Source organism: Triticum aestivum, chromosome 5B (genome assembly GCF_018294505.1).
Source record: "Triticum aestivum cultivar Chinese Spring chromosome 5B, IWGSC CS RefSeq v2.1, whole genome shotgun sequence".
Lineage (NCBI taxonomy): Eukaryota > Viridiplantae > Streptophyta > Magnoliopsida > Poales > Poaceae > Triticum > Triticum aestivum.
In genome coordinates this window covers 307,228,727-307,247,394 of record NC_057807.1, presented here as the reverse complement: position 1 = coordinate 307,247,394, position 18,668 = coordinate 307,228,727, and the positions used below count along the sequence as shown (strand labels likewise).

Genomic DNA, 18,668 nt, shown 5'->3' with positions numbered 1-18,668 from the left:
GGGCCTAAGCCCGACAGTTACTTTGGTTTGGTGCAGCAATTCCTTGGGGCCGTGCCTCGGATCGATGCCATGAGAAGGTCGGCGTGCATAGAGGGTGCGCGGATGGCCCTTGCCCGCGTTAAAGCCTATTGGACGGATATGGAGGCCACCATTATAGCGACCCAGGATCCGGCGGGGGGCCAATATCCGGCCGAGCACTACTTGGCGCAGGTCACAGAAGATGCCCGCCTAATAGAGGCGCAGTGCTCGAAGAATATCTTGTTCGAGTGATGAATTGAACCATTGTAAAAACAATGTTTATTTTGATTATGAGGCTGTATTTATACCGTTTGCCTGAAAATGTGATGGTGTCCCCTGTGCGGCCGTTTATATATATATATATATATATATATATATATATATATATATATATATATATATATATATATATATATATATATACACATCTGGGCTATTCTGTTACGCGTAACATAATATTATTCTGTTACCCTTTTTGAACCGATGAATTCGAGCGGTTGTACTAATGATGTCATTTCATTGAACTGATCGTTTTTTATTAAAAGTGCAAATAAAAGGGCTTTCCCTGTTCCACCGGCCACTCCAGCCGTCGACCAAGCTGCTTCCGCCGATCCCTCCACCCGCCCGCCTTATTCCTGGCAACCTAGGCCCCACCCTAGGCGCGGCCATGGGCACCGGGGCGCGAGCGACGGCGGCGGCGCTCGCGAGGGCTGACGCCGACGACATCGTCCACCAGGACGTCGACACGCTCAAGATCCTCGGCTACTCGAACGACTTCATGCTCGTACGCCCCCTCCCCTCCCCCTCCTCCTCCTCCTCCTCCTCCCCGCCTTTCCCGAGCGAGCGGAGTGGCCGGTCAGGTTCCTTCTTTCAAGCCTATGGTCGGGTGGCCGGCGGAGCTCTGTTCTGGCCAGGCGCGGGACCCCGGAGCCTCCCGATTCTGAACCCGTGGCCGGGTTTCCGGTGGAGCTCCGTTCTGGCCGGGCGCGCGACCCCGGAGCCTCCCGATTTCGAGCCCGTGGCCGGGTGGCCGTCGGAGCTCCGTTCTGGCCGTTCCTCACCCCAACGCCGTAGTCCACCTAATGCCACCGACCGTTCATCAGCTTAAAAGCCCAAATTTGACACCCGGCCCCTGTAGGTATTCTCCTTCTCTCCAGCCGCCAGACACGAAGAAGAAGTCTGCGACTCTGGCAGTAGTTTCCCATGGCCAATGAGAAGGAAGCCGCGGCAGTTCCAGGGACAAGAAGATGACAATAGCCCCCCGACGGCCTCCTGCAAGCACAGCGAGGTTCATGCCGTCGTCTGCTGCAGTTCTCTATTTTGTGTTTTTTCTGAAGATAAATGGAAGTGCAAATGCAGTCCGCTAGTGATTTGCTCTTGAGGTTCATTTTACTTATGTTTGCAGGAAAAAAGGGTGGTGTGGTTCGGTTGGATGCCCCGTTACTAAAAAATCTTGTTGAGAAACTGCAGTTTTCTGTAAAGATATATGTTTGAGTGTACGCCCCTTTGCTCTCACCTCTGCTATTCATAGTTCTGTGATATTCTCTGAGTACTTGTCAATGTATGTCTAGGTGCAAGTGGGCTGATGTGCTACCCATTTCCTTTAACAATGAGATTTCACTAGAAGTTCATTCACTTTACGCAAATATCATTTAACTAGATGGGTTGTTGCGTCGCTCAATAGCCCATACTTGCATACATAATTAGATATAAAATATACTGAAGAGAAGTACATATATAGCCATGATTGTGTGATAAATTGTTTGTTAGGATATAGCTGAACTTGATTAATCCTATATTGTAGACAGAGTGTCCGAATTTACCAAGGTGTTAGCTTTCTTATTTAGGAAGAGGTTGTCAAGAAGACAAAATCAGTTGGGAAGCTCAAACAAGAAGCTGAGAATTGCCTATAATAGAGTGAAAGATTTAACAACGAGAAGGCTGAGTTTGAGCAAGCTTCCTTCACAAAAGGTACAGTTCCTTGTCTCGACCTCTTTCTTGTGTGCCTGTCGCTAGCTAGCGATGTTTTGGTTATGCAATTTTGTGTGAAGTTCACCCTCGGCAAGGACAACATGTCATGGACCCTCTGTTCCTGGCCTCCACTCCATCGAGGCAACTATGAGGGTTACCATGATTCTGGTAGTGCTTGTTCTACCATCAGGTGGAGGGCTATGAGGATGTTGTGCCAATAAGACTATGATGCCATATAGGTTCAATCAGTACATGAAGAAGATGTCGTGTACTATATTGCTTACCTGTGCAGGGCTAAGAGGAAGTTGATGCATGGCAGTGGATGGAGGTGCAGTGAGATCCTGGAGAGGCCGCGCCGATGCATCTTCTAAAGGGTGACTCGAAACCAGCAGAGGGACATGGATTATGTGAAAACGCTGATTCAGTGAAAAACTAAAAAAATATGGAAACTCAACTCATGGGCCATCGGATTAATAAGGAGCGCACAAATGAGAGGGCGGGCTTGCTAATCACCTGGTTGTACTTTTACACGGGGCTGACTATATTTTTATGAGGGGTCACAGTTGCAAGGACATGATCGTAAAATCATAGGGGGGCTGATTGTATTTTTATAAGGGGGATATTATTCTTTTTAGCAGTTCATTACGCCATCGTGTTACTATTGTTGAACTGATGAATTTGAGCGGTTTGTACTGATGCTGTCATTTCGTTAAACTGATCGTTTTTATTAAAAGATTAAATAGGAGCTCCCTCCCGCTCTCGTCCCTTTCTGTTGGACACTCCAGCGTTGACCGAGCTGCTCGCGGCCGATCCCTCCACCTGCGCCCTCCCTCCCGGCAACCTAGGCCCCACCGTAGGCGCGACGATGGGCGCCGGGGCGCGATCGACGACAGCGGCGCTCACGGTGGCACTCGTACTGATCTCTGTGTGTGTTTGTACAGAGGAGGTATTTTTCATAGAGTAATTTTGAATGGTTCCGAGAAAAGTACTTGAACTGATGTCCGTATAGTTTTGTACCAAGCGTGTTTTTGTAGACTAGACTTTACTCTTTTTTTGGTACGACTATTCCTCATAACTTTTCAATGGTTTACGGTTTTCATAGTCCTCAAACTTGCATGGTTTATATCACTGAACTGAATGATATTTTATGAAAAGAAAATGTTTTATGTGTTTCCTTTTTTAAACTCAATTCTTTTTGCAATGATGTTTTGGCCTTCTCGCGTTTTGCAACTTGAACTTTTACCATTTGAATTTTCGTGGGTTTTTCTTTTGTTTGAGTTTTTCCCCAAACTTATCTGAGTCGTCATGTTTGAACATACAACTTTTGTAGTTGTGAATTTGTGTTTTTCCCCTTTATTAAGTTTTTTTTCCTTCGAACTTTTACTGCTACAATTGTTTTTGCAAATTTATTGTCCCTTGAGTGAGAACTAATGCAATTTTTAATTTATGGTACTTATAGTACTAAAGAGTTTGTACTTCTCAAAAAATAATCACTCGATGTTCTTTTAGTTTTAGTTTTTAATTTCCTTTCGCATCCTTATCCTTACTAATGGTGTCATCACCATCGTACCTTTATGGTTTATATAGTTGATTGGACTTACATTTTTACCATTTCCTTCTTTTTAAAAACTTATAGTACCAATTGTTTGTTGCACTGTATTTTATATTACCAATTGTACTACTTAACTAATTTCGCACTGGAATTTAATACTTCATACATATTAAGTAATGCAAACATAGAAAACTCAAAAAAATTGCATTCTATAAAATATAGGAAACCCCAAATTTTCTAGCAAGTGCACTTGCGTGGGGTTACCTACTAAACTTCTAAGCTAACATTGGTTCTCCGGTTTTCTTTACACAACCAATTTCCTTTTTTTAATAAGCGAACCGATGGAAAACTTTTTTTTGAACTTAACTGATGTTTTTTTACACAACCAATTTCCTATTTTTTAATAAGCGAACTGATGGAAAACTTGATGGTGCACTTTTGTATTTTGTTCAAGGTGAAGTAATGCACTTGCAAAGTTGACTTATTATGTTCCTTTTTCATACTAAATTGATGTTTTTCACAAACTGGAAATATTAAAGGTGTGAACATTCAGTACATTAGTACCTTCACTAGCACCGCACTAGAACTGAGATGATAAGTTAAGTTATAGTGATCCATCGATAACAGGTCAAACCCTCCTTATGCTTGAGTTCACTAGAACTGACAACAAACCGATGATCTATCAAAAGTTCAACTTGGCCAAACCAGTAGTTGACAGGCAACACTACATTGTTCTCTACTATCCACTATCAGTTCAAGAGTCGAGATGGAAAGAGTTCATCGAGTCTGCACTATCCGTTCACACAAGCTACAGAGCCTGGAGAGAATCTCAAATATCAGTTCGTAGAAACTACAGATCATGGCAATAATTATCTATAATCATTTTTGCATCCATCAGCTAGTTTGTGTCCATGTTGTAGGGAGGGAGCAGCAACATTGCATCGTGGCAGCCGCTGGAACCAGATCAGGGTTGTGGGAGGAGGAGGGATGGAGGGACGACAGCCGGCGATGGAAGTGAGGCGGAGTTTATCGACCGCGGTTGATGGATCGCACGGGGGCGCCGGGCTGGCGGCGGATGTACAAGAAGAACTAGAGAAATATGGTAGATCAAATACGGCATAAAAGTGCGTATCAAACGGTTTGTCGGATGGGGTCAATGTACAAATTCATGTAAAAAAACCTAGCAAGTTCATGTTCAGTAACATTAGAAGTTCCCAAACAAACCTAAAAAGATTTCTGTACTTTGAAATACTTCATTTTTACTTCCCAAATACTTCATTTGGTTTGAAATATGAACTTCTACATTTATTTTCTTAGAACTTGTTATCTTTTCCCTATGAATTCCATGGGGTTTTTGTGTTTCATTATTTTTGTTTATCTTGTTTTCTGTTTTGTATGAAATTATAGGGTTATACATGTTGAACTTATAGACCAACGGCGCCCGGAGGCAGGGGGTAGGCGGCGGCGCGCTAGACTACGCATGTGTTGTGTTTTTTCTTTGAGCATATTTTACTTGGGTCAATAGACAAACTTTCTCAAATTTCATAGACGAACCGACTGCTTTTTATTTTTTGAACTTATATGCTAGTCATAATTATGCATTCCCATACATTTTTTTCTCCATTCATGTACATCAACCAAAATAGGCAGGAGAGCGCACTATCGAACTGATTATTGTTTTTTATTTGTACTGATAAATATTTTTAATTCAAACCATTTTTTCCTTTCTTGTACAAATATTTAACTGTCATGTACACTTTCTTTTAAAAAGTAGCAATCAAATCATCATAGTCAAAAAAATTGAAATTTGCAGCTGCTGCTATGTGTACAAATTCCATGTTTTGGTAGACCTTTTTCTTCTTTATGGCACGGGAGAAAATCACCATTGTGCATCAACACGCTCGAGGCTTAAATCTCCATGGCATGGGAGCAAATCGCCGGCAATATTTTATCAATTCAATAATAGTTGTACTGAGATGATCAACTTATTGTACTGAGATAGTGAACTTATTTATTGCCAAAAGAAAGTCTAAATCATGGCTGAAATTTAGTCTAAATCATAAGACTGATGGGAGAATAAGGTAACGCAATTAGAACAGTAAGCTTAGAAAAAGGGTCCAGAATTAAAGTCCCCCAGCACTAGCCAATAGGGAATGTAAGGTACAGAAACGATGCGAGCTCGATCAGAGGGAGAGGCAGTGAGGCATGAGACAACAGGATCTAGGGTAGAGCACGGGGTGGCCTGTATTGAGCTCCTTGATTGACTGGCAACGGAGCTAGCAGTTGGACTGCCGACAGGGAGGTCCTTGACCCCGCGGCTCCTCTTGCGGGCTCCAGTGTTTGCGGCTAAAGTGCCTGTACGCGGTGGCATTGAACGGACTGGGGTGACGGTGATGAACTGCCTGAACTGCATGTATGCGGAGGCGGCATAGCCCCATCTGGGAAGCATCAATGCCTGTCGGAGGACTTCACCCAAGATCTACCAGCGAGAACAACATAGAGTCGGAGGTGGCATGAATAAAATAAGAATTGACTTGAACTTAATCCCAAATAATAATTGAATTGAACTAAAATTAGATACTGGACTGAATTAAAATAAGAAACATATGGCAAAATTAAATTTCATAAACACAAGCATTTTTCAGCAATCATTTTTTCCTCTTGAATATGTAGAGGGACACACCTTGTTTTTTCTATCAGATTCCTACATCCAGGCAAATAAGTGGGTATAGGAGCTTCAGGACAAGGTACATCAACCCAAGTTTCTGTACTTCTTGTTTGCATTGCTTCAGTTTGGTTCGAAAAACACTATGCTTCAGTTTTGGTTGCAAACCTGGTCGTCGCATTGGGCAGGGACCATGGAGGAAGAGGATCTAGAATAGAAGCTCGCACACAATGAAATTGTGGACAACACTGAGCAAGTCGGTGGACGCATGTTCAGAGAAGTTGTAAAATATCTGCAGAACTGAAGGATATGCTTTTGAATTATCCCTGATCATAATGAACAAAGTATCTAGAACTGAAGCATACATAATACTTGATCAATACTAAATGGACAATATTTGTTAAGTTTCTCTGTATGAACATACCAACTTTTAAACATGAACTTCTCGGTAGGGTTGTTCTTCGGTATTAAAAACTGATTTCTACATTAACAACAAACACCTAAAGAGCATAATGTTTTCTGCATGTATATATGAACTTTTGAGTAGAACTTACCCGCCATCCACACTTGCACCGAAGACATTTAGACGAACACAAAATCAACCTCCTACCATTTATTTTGTGAACTTTTCTCAAGGTACACATGTTTCCCTAAATTTGCAAGTTGATTTTCTTCTTTCTTTTATCAAATAACTTACACGTATAGATCTTCTTTACAAAATCATATAAACGACACCACGTGTGTATACTATTTTATTTGAGCGTCCCATAACTATAAAATCAATGTGTCCGACTATAATTTTCTTGCATATACTGCTACGACATAGAGATTGAACAGTACATGTATATGTAGAACTTCACATAACAATAGAAAAACTTGTAACAAGATATTCATTTCTTTGTAGACATATTATCAAACAGGTTGTGAGTACCATACCACCAGAGATAAAACATAGCACTCTTGTGTATTTTTTTCTCAGGACAAAATATATTTGTAGGTGGGCCTAGAGCTTTCCATTACCTCATGTTGTGCTTGTCCGACAAAGCATAGTTGTTCTTTCAGCACAAAATAGTTTTTCGCTAAATTTGCTAGTCTAGCATCAGCATCAGCACTAGGGGAAGATGAGGAAGGGCGCAGTCGATTTTTTGCATACGGAAAAGTATGTCAGAACGTTTGAGACAGTAGTGTGTGAACTTGTCGATGTCATTGCCAGTATCTAACTTGCTCATCTCCAGCTCTTCAACGTTGTTACTGCCGTTGTTGTTGCCCCCATTTGTTTGAACCTATCTCGATGCCATATCTGAACCTCCATTTACTCTTTTATTGAACTGAACCAAGAATAAAAATTGAGCTTAATTTAAGTTAACTAAAATTTAGAAATTGAACTTAACTAAGATAACAAACTGAACTCTCTTTAGTTACTACTAGCTATGTGATCAAAATTTTCCTACTCAGAATAACAAAAAGTTCTTCACTCATTTACCAACTATAGTAAGATGGCATGGACAATCTTAATAAGCATAACAAGATAGCATGGACAATGAGACCAGACTTGCAACAAGAAATTATTCATTTATTAACTCATCAAGTTTCTAGAAACTATTAGGAGGATACAAACAGTACTATCTTGTGATATATGATGGCAAAGAAAATTAGTACTAAGACAGAAAGAAGCACGCTGAAGCTCAGTTAGATGCGGAGGAGTAGTATGTTAGAAGCATGAAAATGAAGCACTTTTTGGTCACTCAAATAACAAGGGGGATACATCAGATAGCTGGAGTAAAAATAAGAGTGACTTAACTTGAACTTGTGGCCGCACACGAGATCACTACAGCATTAGCATGTCCATGTTGTTGAACTGATGATTTATTTGTCATTGCACTGTTGTAATATAAGCACTAGAACAAGTATCAATATAAATTGATGCTTTTTTGTAGGTTTTTGGGAATGATAATTTCCATTTTGTAAATATATAGAAGTTTTAAATACGTGTTCTGCACCATTACAAATGTTTGTACTGCACATATCCATAATAATTAACACAAGCACAATGTGGGTTAGGAAGAACAGAGCACTTGAATCAGAATTGATACTGAAGAAACTCGCTGTAAATCATTACTTATTTAGGTGATATATCTAAACTTGCACAATTTTAAAACTTGAACTAACGATCTTTCAGCACACACCCCAACTATTCTATGTCTTTTAATGGACCGACGTTAGAATACACATCGAACAAATATTAAGTTTAATACAAACATTCTCTATTCATGAACTGATATTTTTTCTTCTTGTGGACTGAAGAAAAGAGAACAAAAAAAATACACACAGAACTCGCGCTAGAATACACACTAAAGAAAAAAGAATTTCTTCTCTATGAACTGATGATAGAATACACAAATATTCAGTATTCTGTTGTCAGGTTTTTTCATGCCAGAGAGTACAAGAATGAGCAGGAAAAAAAAGAATCATTCACACGCGAGTACAACAGCAGTACAAGTTCAGTATCATCTCTCGCACACAGACCTCCTCACCTGCTTCATGTGCGCTTCTCCCTTATTGCTGCGTGCACCTGCTGCATAGCACCTTCGCGGCTTGCACCCAGCTGTGACAAGTTTGGCATTTGCACGAGCATCAACTGAGCACATATCACAGATTAAAAAGATATCAGTTGGCTTGCATAAAAGAGATGTACTTCTGAGGAATACGGCACTGCATAGCAAGTTTGAAAACATAACATTTTAACAACAAGTACGTGCAGGTAGAGGTCATCCCATGGATTTGCATGGAGACTGGATGCACGAGCTGACCATAAACCTCGAAAAGAGCTATAACTTTTAATAAATCATATCTTAAATCTACTTGTGGGCGTCTCCCTTTCCAGAATCTACAATTCCTGGTTAATCAAAAATATTTATTGCTCAGAAATACATGCGCAAGCTTACCTTTATTTGTACTGCGGCATTTTTCAGCAAAAAAAGTGGTGTGCATGAGCTCCACAATAACCTGCAGCTTATTGCATTTCCATATTTATGTCTCAAATGTAGAGTGCAGTTGTAGCAGGTCACTCAGCTTGGTGCCCTTGCCAGGGACGATGTCACTGGCAACGCACGAAGGCAGCAGATGTAGATGAACAGAAGCCAGGCGGCACGCAGATATCTCGTCACTTTCGCGTCATTGAATCCGACATCCTTGTGGCCGCGTACAAGATCTCTACAGCATTAGCATGTCCATGTTTTTGAACTGATGAATTTTTTGTCATTGCACTATTGTAACATAAGGACTAGCACAATTATCAATATAAATTGATGTTTTTGGTGGGTTTTCGGGAATGAGAATTCATGTTTTTGCAACTATATGAGAATTCATAGCAAACTCATTACAGCTGGATGCAGCAAGACATACATATCTAGGTTTGATTTCATGTGAAATAAATCAATTTAGCCAAAAAGAGAACCTAAAATAAAGTCCAATTTCTTAGAAACATTACAACAAACAGGTTCTGGGCACCCATTGAACTTAGCTGATTCTCTAGCACCCATAGAATACATAGTGTTTGCTTTTTACATAGAATATGTTGGGGAGCGACATGGGTTTATATATTTTCCAACTTCCACAATCGTTCTAATTGAACTTTCTGCATTTCGCACAAGGAACTTATTAAAAGATTTTTAGCTACTGAAATGGTTTTTAGTATAGGCGCTAAACTAGAAAATGTGTTTCTATTTTTGTTTAACGAGCTGATGTAATTTTTTGTACCAAACTGAATAATCAAAAATTATAGATACGTTGGAGACGTATCAAGCATCCCCAAGCTTAATTCCTGCTCGTCCTCGAGTAGGTAAATGATAAAAAGAGAATTTTTGATGTGGAATGCTACCTAGGATAATTCTCAATGTAATTTTCTTTATTGTGGCATGAATGTTCAGATCCAAATGATTAAAAATAAAAGTTCATATTGATAAAAGAAATAGTAACACTTCAAGCATACTAATCAAAGTAATCATGTCTTCTCAAAATAACATGGCAAAAGAAAGTTCATCCCTACAAAATCATATAGTTAGGCTATGCTTCACTTTCGTCACAGAAAGATATTCCCAACTTCTATACCCCCAATGACAAGCCAAGAAATTGTTTCATACTTAAATAATCTCAAACTTTTTCAACCTTCACGCAATACATGAGCGTGAGCCATGGATATATCACTATGGGTGGAATAGAATATGATGATGGGGGTTGTGTGGAGAAGACAAAAAAGGAGAAAGTCTCACATTGACGAGGATAATCAATGGGCTATGGAGATGCCCATCAATTGATGTCAACATGAGGAGTAGGGATTGCCATGCAATGGATGCACTAGAGCTATAAATGAATGCTCAACAAAAGAAAACTAGTGGGTGTGCATCGAACTTGCTTGCTCACGAAGACCTAGGGCATTTGAGGAAGCCCATCGTAGGAATATACAAGCCAAGTTCTATAATGAAAAATTCCCACTAGTATGAAAAAGACAACTTATGAGACTCACTATATGAAAAATATGGTGCTACTTTGAAGCACAATATATGAGACTCACTACATGAAGAACAAGGTGCTACTTTAAAGCACAAGTGTGGAAAAAGATATAGTAGCATTGCCCTTTTTATTTATTTTCTTTTTTTCTTTTTCTTTTCTTTTTTTCCTTTTTTTTCTTTTGGGCCTTTCTTTTTTCCTTTTGGCCTTCTTCTTTTTTTGGGCAATGCTCTAATAATGATGACTATCACACTTCTATTGATTACAACATATAAATTACTACTCGAAACTAGAACAAGATATGACTCTATATGAATGCCTCCGGCGGTGTACTGGGATGGTGCAATGAATCAAGAGTGACATGTATGAAAAATAATGCATGGTGGCTTTGCCACAAAATATGATGTCAACTACATGATCATGCAATGGCAATATGACAAAAGTAAAGTATGTCATGATGATGAACGGAACGGTGGAAAGTTGCATGACAATATATCTCGGAATGGCTATGAAAATGCCATAATAGGTAGGTATGGTGGCTGTTTTGAGGAAGATATAAGGAGGTTTATGTGTGATAGAGCGTATCGTATCACGGGGTTTGGATGCACCGGCAAAGTTTGCACCAACTCTCAAGGTGAGAAAGGGCAATGCACGGTACCGGAGAGGCTAGCAATGGTGGAAAGGTAAAAGTGCGTATAATCCATGGACTCAACATTAGTCAAAAGAACTCATATACTTATTGCTAAAATTTAGAAGTTATCAAAAATCAAGTACTACGCGCATGCTCCTAGGGGGATATATTGGTAGGAAAAGACCATCGCTCGTCCCCGACCGCCACTCATAAGGATGCACAAGCCAGGTACACTTCATGTTTCAAATTTGTTACACAACTTTAACCATACGTGCATGATACGGGACTTGCTAACTTCAACACAAGCATTCTTTAAATTCATAATCACCCAACTATCATGACTTTAATATCACTACCTCCATATCTCAAAACAATTATCAAGTATCAAATTGATCATAGCATCCAATTCACTTCCTATGATAGTTTTTATTATACCCAATTTGGATGCCTACCATTCTAGGACCAATTTTATAACCATAGAAAATACCATGCTGTTATAAAAGACTCTCAAAATAATATAAGTGAAGCATGAGAGACTAGCAATTTCTACAAAAATAAGTCACCGCCGTGCTCTAAAAGATCTAAGTGAAGCACTAGAGCAAAAACTATCAAGCTCAAAAAATATAAGTGAAGCACATAGAGTATTCTAGCAAATTCTAATCAAATAGGCTTCTCCCAAAAGGTGTGTACAGAAAAGATGATTGTGGTAAATTAAAAAGCAAAGACTAATATAATACACGACGCTCCAAGCAAAACACATATCATGTGGCGAATAAAAATATAGCTCCAAGTAAAGTTACCAATGAACGAAGACGAAAGAGGGGATGCCTTTCCGGGGCATCCCCAAGCTTAGGCTTTTGGATATCCTTGAATATCTTGGGGTTCCATGGGCATCCCCAAGCTTAGGCTCTTGCCACTCCTTATTCCATAGTCCATAAAAGCTTTACCCAAAACTTGAAAACTTCACAAGACAAAACTCAACAGGAAATCTTATAAGCTCCGTTAGTGAAAGAAAACAAAACCACCACATAAGATACTGCAATGAACTAATTCTTTATTTATATTGGTGTTAAACCTATTGTAATAAAACTTCTCTATGGTTTATAAACTAATTTACTAGCCATAGATGCATCGAAATAAGCAAACAACACACGAAAAACAGAATCTGTCAAAAACAGAATAGTCTGTAGAAATCTGTAACTAACGCAAACTTATGGAACTCTAAAAATCCTACAAAAATAGGAAGTCCTGTACAATTTATTTATTGATCATCTTCAAAAATAATCAACACCAAATCACGTTTCTATGATTTAACAAAACTAAATTGGTGCGTGCAAAGTTTCTGTTTTTCAGCAGAATCAAATCAACTATCATCATAGGTTATCCTATAGGTTCTACTTGGCTCAAACACTAATTAAAAGATAAAAACACATCTAAACAGAAGGTAGAAGCAAGATTTATTAAATAACAGCAATGAAAAATATTGGGTTGTCTCCCAACAAGCGCTTTTCTTTAAAGCCTTTTAGCTAGGCATTGATAATTTTAATGATGGTCACATGAAAGACAAGAATTGAACCGCAAAGAGAGCATCATGAAACATGTGACAAACACATCTAAGTCTAACATACTTCCTATGCATAGGCATTTTATAAGCAAACAAATTTTGAAGGCAAGCAAAAACTAGCATAAGCAAGGAAGAAGAAAGAGACGATAGCAATCTCAACATGACGAGAGGTAATTTAGTAAGATAAAAATTTCTACGACCATATTTTCCTCTCTCATAATAATTACATGTAGGATAATAGGAAAATTAAACAAAATAGCTATCACATAATATATTCTCAACACGATCCACATGCATGCAAAGTTGACACTCTTTCAAGATAGTGGGATTAACATTAACTAAAGTCATGAACTCTCCAAACCCACTTTTATCTAAAATTTCATAAGATTGATCAAAATCCAAATATGTGAGATCTAAAGTTGACACTCTTCCAAACCCACTTTCAATAATATTGCAAACACTATTATCAATCTCATATTCATCATGGGGGTTAAATAAATTTTCAAGGTTATAAGAAGAATCACCCCAATCATGATCATTGAAACAAGTAGTAGACATAGCAAAACTAGCATCCCCGACCTTAGGGTTTTGCATATTATTAGCACAATTGACATCAAGAGAATTTATAGGAAAATCATTGCAATCATGCTTTTTATTCAAGGAGTTATCGTGAATCTGTTCATAAATTTCTTCATCATAATTTTCAGATTCACAAATTTTGAGCAAAGCATCATAAAGATAATCTAGTGCACAAAACTCACTAGCAATTGGTTCATCATAATTGGATCTCTTAAAAAGATTAGCAAGCGGATGAGGATCCATAGATCTTAGGTTCTCTGTTTAGTAGTAAATAAGCATCTATTCCAACCAAACGAGCAAATGAAAGGGCAAGCAAAAGAGAGAGAGAGAAGATTGGAAAAGAGAGGGCAAATAAAACGGCAAGGGTGAAGTGGGGGAGAGGAAAACGAGAGGCAAATGGCAAATAATGTAAATGCGAGGGAGATGAGTTTGTGATGGGTACTTGATATGCCTTGACTTGAGCGAAGACCTTCCCGGCAACGGCGCCAGAAATCCTTTTTGCTACGTCTTGAACTTGCGTTGGTTTTCCTTGAAGAGGAAAGGGTGATGCAGCAATAGTAGCGTAAGTATTTCCCTCAGTTTTTGAGAACCAAGGTATCAATCCAGTAGGAGGCTCCTCAAAAGTGCCACACACCTACACAAACAAACAAAGAACTCGCAACCAACACAATAAAGGGGTGGTTAATCCCTTCACGGCCACTTGCGAAAGTGAGATCTGATAGAGATAATAAGATAAGATAAATATATTTTTGGTATTTTATAATATAGATGCAAAAAGTAAAGATGCAAATAAAAGTATATTGGAAGCAAATATGATAAGAGATAGACCCGGGGGCCATAGGTTTCACTAGTGGCTTCTCTCAAGATAGCATAAGTATTACGGTGGGTGAACAAATTACTGTCGAGCAATTGATAGGAAAATGAATAATTATGAGATTATCTAGGCATGATCATGTATATAGGCATCACGTCCGCAACAAGTAGACCGACTCCTGCCTGCATCTACTACTATTACTCCACACATCGACTGACTCCTGCCTGCATCTAGAGTATTAAGTTCATAAGAATAGAGTAACGCATTAAGCAAGATGACATGATGTAGGGGGATAAACTCAAGCAATATGATATAAACCCCATCTTGTTATCCTCGATGGAAACAATACAATACGTGCCTTGCAACCCTTTCTGTCACTGGGTAAGGACACCGCCAGATTGAACCCAAAGCTAAGCACTTCTTCCATGGCAAGAAAGATCAATCTAGTAGGCCAAACCAAACTGATAATTCGAAGAGACTTGCAAAGATAACTCAATCATACATAAAAGAATTCAGAGAAGATTCAAATATTATTCATAGATAAACTTGATCATAAACCCACAATTCATCGGATCTCGACAAACACACCGCAAAAAGAGTTTACATTGAGTAGATCTCCACAAGAGAGGGGGAGAACATTGTATTGAGATCCAAAAGAGAGAAGAAGCCATCTAGCTAATAACTATGGACCCGTAGGTCTGTGGTAAACTACTCACAACTCACCGGAGGGGCAAGGATGTTGATGTAGAAGCCCTCCATGGTCGATTCCCCCTCCGGCAGAGTGTCGACGAAGGCTCCAAGATGAGATCTTGCGGATACAGAAGGTTACGGCGGTGGAAATTGTGTTTCGTTGGCTCCCTGGATGTTTCGGGGTACGTAGGCTTATATAGGAGGAAGAAGTACGTCAGTGGACGCCCGAGGGGCCCACGAGACAGGGGGCGCGCCCTACAGGGGGGCACCCTCCTATCTCGTGGAGTCCTCGGCTGCTTCTTGACTTGCACTCCAAGTCCTCTCAATCATGTTCGTTCCAAAAAATCATGCTCCCGAAGGTTTCATTCCGTTTGGACTCCATTTAATTTTCCTTTTCTTCGAAATACTGAAATAGGCAAAAAAAAATAGCAATACGGGTTGGGCCTCCGGTTAGTAGGTTAGTCCCAAAAATGATATAAATGTGTAAAATAAAGCCCATAAACATCCAAAAGGGGTAATATAATAGCATGGAACAATCAAAAAAATAGATACGTTGGAGACGTATCACCCGCGTGACAAGAAAGGAGTTGCCAAGAAATCCCTCGACCTCAAGAATGCGCTCACGTGCTCCCTGCTCCAGCACGGCAAGACCGCATCCTTGCACCAGCACGCAAAGACCCCGCGCTGCCCCTGGCGGCGGCGCGCGGGAACCATCAAGGGCAGGCCCCGCATCCGCAAAAAGCTCCGGTGGCCACGGCAGGCTGTCGTGCCTTCACCACCGAGTTATGCAGCGTCGCCTGGCCCGGCAAGTTCAAGCCGGATCTGCCTCCTCGCTACGACGGCACTGTCGACCCCGCGGAGTTCCTGCAGCTCTACAAGCCGGGCATCGAGGCGGCCAACGGAGACGAAAAGGTCATGACGAACTGGTTTCCCATGGCGCTCAAGGATGGTGCCTGCACCTGGCTCCTGAACCTATCTCCCAGCTCGATCTCCTCTTGGGATGAGATGTGCAGCCATTTCATCGCAAACTTCCAGGGCACTCGCGACCGCCCTCCGGTCGTGGGTGACCTGCGTCGCATCAAGCAGCAGCCTGGAGATACCCTGCAGAAGTACATCCAGCGTTCCAATAGCGCTCACCTCAAGATCCCCGAGGTGACTGAGGAGACCATCATCTCAGCATTCTCTGATGGCGTCCGCGACGTCAAGATGAAGGAGGAGCTCGCCATCCACGAGGATCTGTGCACATCTCTGGAGCTGTTCAACCTGGCGACCAAGTGCGCAAGAGCTGAGGAAGGGCGCCTGTCCCTCCTTGAGCTTCCAGCTGCTGACCTCGAAGAGAAGAAGGCCAAGGCCAAGGACGTGAAGCGCAAAGGAGCATCCATGCTCACAGCAGAACCAGACACGAAGCGCGGCAGGGACCAGCCAGAGTCATCCAAGGGTAGCCGATTTTGCGCCTACCACAACCTCTACACCAACAACACCAACGAATGCCAGGAGCTCAGAGCCGTTAGAGAAGGACGCATTGGTCAACGCTCCGAGCGCAACGACCGGGGCTATGACCGAGGAGGAGGAAGAGGCGGAGGACGATGGGACGACCGAGGCCCTCGCCAGGAGTGGCGTGACCAACCTTGCGAGGATTGCTGGCAGGACCAGCCTTGCGAGGGAGCCTGGAGGGATCAGCCTCGTGAGGATCGCCCGCAGGGCAACACGGGCCTTCCTCCTCTGTTGCTGCCGCAAAGAAGGAATGACGACCACCACCAGGACGAGGGGGTTGGGGGCTTCCAGGAGCCGCGTTCTATCGCTTGCATCTTGGGTGGAGCCTAGGCCCCAACCTCTCAGCGCATCTTCAAGCAGTTTGCTCGTGAGGTGAATGCAGTCCTCCCCAAGCTCGAGGCCACGCGCCTGCTCAGGTGGTCCACGTGCGCCATCACTTTCAGCTCAGCAGATCAACTCAAGTGTGTGGCTACTGCTGGCGTCCTCCTGATGCTTTGTTCCCCAGTCATCAGCAACGTGCAAGTTACCAGGACCCTCATCGATGGTGGCGCATGACTCAATGTCCTGTCCGTCGAGACGTTCAACAACCTTCAAGTGCCATATGATCAACTTCAGCCTACCAAGCCTTTCTCAGGAGTTACTGACGGCTCCACTACCCCGATAGGGCAGGTCCGCCTCCCTGTCACCTTTGGGCAACGCAACAATTACCGCACCGAGCTCATCAACTTCGACATCGCCCACATTCGCCTGCCATACAATGCCATCCTCGTGTATCCGGCCCTGGCCAAGTTCATGGCAGTGACCAACCATGGTTACAACATCCTCATGATGCCAGGAAGCGGCGGAATCATCACGGTCCCCTACGAAAAGAAGGATGCGGTGTGCTCCCTCGAGCGCGCCATCCAAGCTGCATCAATTGAGGGCCCAGACAATAGGGGCGAGAACCCTCCTGAGGCAGTCCCCAAGAAGAAGAAGACATCGCCTAGCTCAAGGCCTCAGGAGGTTGGCGTCTCAGGAAGTGTGGCATTAGGATCCGCGCCCATGCAAGGGGCGCCTCCATCCATCGCACAGGAAGGCGTGCCCGGCGCCCTCCTCGAGCAGGGCTCGGGGGCTCTCTTCTGGAGGGCCTCAGACTTTGCCAAGATGACGAGGGAGGCGCTCGGGCACCACTTGGAGGCGTGCTTCACAGCACGTTTTCCTCAGGAAGGCCTGGGGCAAGGAAGGCCCAACCCTCAGGAGTTCATCACCAAGTCCACTCAGGAGCTTCAGGAATCAAGAGTCGTACGCGGCGATCGCCGCTTGCATGGCGTAGCTCCCCATCTAGGCGAGGATGGCGGGTTGCGCGTCTGCATCGACTTCCTAGGGCTCAACCGAGCCGCAACTCAGGAGAGCCTCTGGCCTTCGCGCGTGGGACGTTGGGAGGGTCCACCTCACAACTACGTTCGCATGCCTTTCGGCCTGCCGAACATGGCTGCTACTCACCAGCGCCATCTGCGGAGCATTCTGCAGCTCTGGAGGCCAGGCATCACGTGGTCCTGGCAGAGATGGAGATGGTCCTCGAGGAACCGCCTGGACCCCCAGAGCCTCCCGAGGCTCAGGGCTCCGGTGGCTCGTGAGGGTCGGTCTCTTCACCGTGCATCTTCAGCTACTCCAACACCCCCTCTACAATGGTATCAGGTGACATCTTTCGAGTTCATTTCAGCTGAGAGTGCCCTCAGGGCTGCATCATTCCGAGGTCGCGTGGGTCTGTCCCTGCGGCATGTATCCCTTTTGCTTATGTCTTTAGTTTACCTTGCTGGGGGGGGCGGCCCTCGGGCTGCATCATCCCCAACCCGCTCGGGCCTGGCCCAGTGGCATGTATCCCTCCTGCATTTATCTAAGTTGATTTTCCTTTCATGCTTAATCTACCTGTGATAATTGCCTGCTCGATTGACACCTACCACCGGAGCTGCTCACGCTGGCACGGTGCTTGCACATGGGTCCGTCCCTGCAATGTCGACAAACTTGAGTGGCTGAGCTCTGACCCGACGCAGCCCCACAAGCGTCACCTCACTAGGCCCTCAGTGCCCTCACCACTCTCTCGGAGCAACCAATGGCCGGCCGACAATCGTAATGGCAGCCCGTGCTTTTCTCGTGTTGGTTTACAGGAACTTCCCGAGGCCTAAAAACGGGAGGCACCGC

The 18,668-nt window shown here is 42.8% G+C and overlaps 1 long non-coding RNA gene across 1 annotated transcript; it reads left to right on the top strand.

Moving 5' to 3' along the window:
• Window positions 1-1,267: 1,267 nt before the first annotated feature.
• LOC123116021 (uncharacterized) lies at window positions 1,268-1,983 on the top strand. The gene is made up of 2 exons (XR_006456894.1): window positions 1,268-1,514; window positions 1,827-1,983. It is a non-coding gene; the product is annotated as an uncharacterized lncRNA (long non-coding RNA).
• Window positions 1,984-18,668: the final 16,685 nt, after the last annotated feature.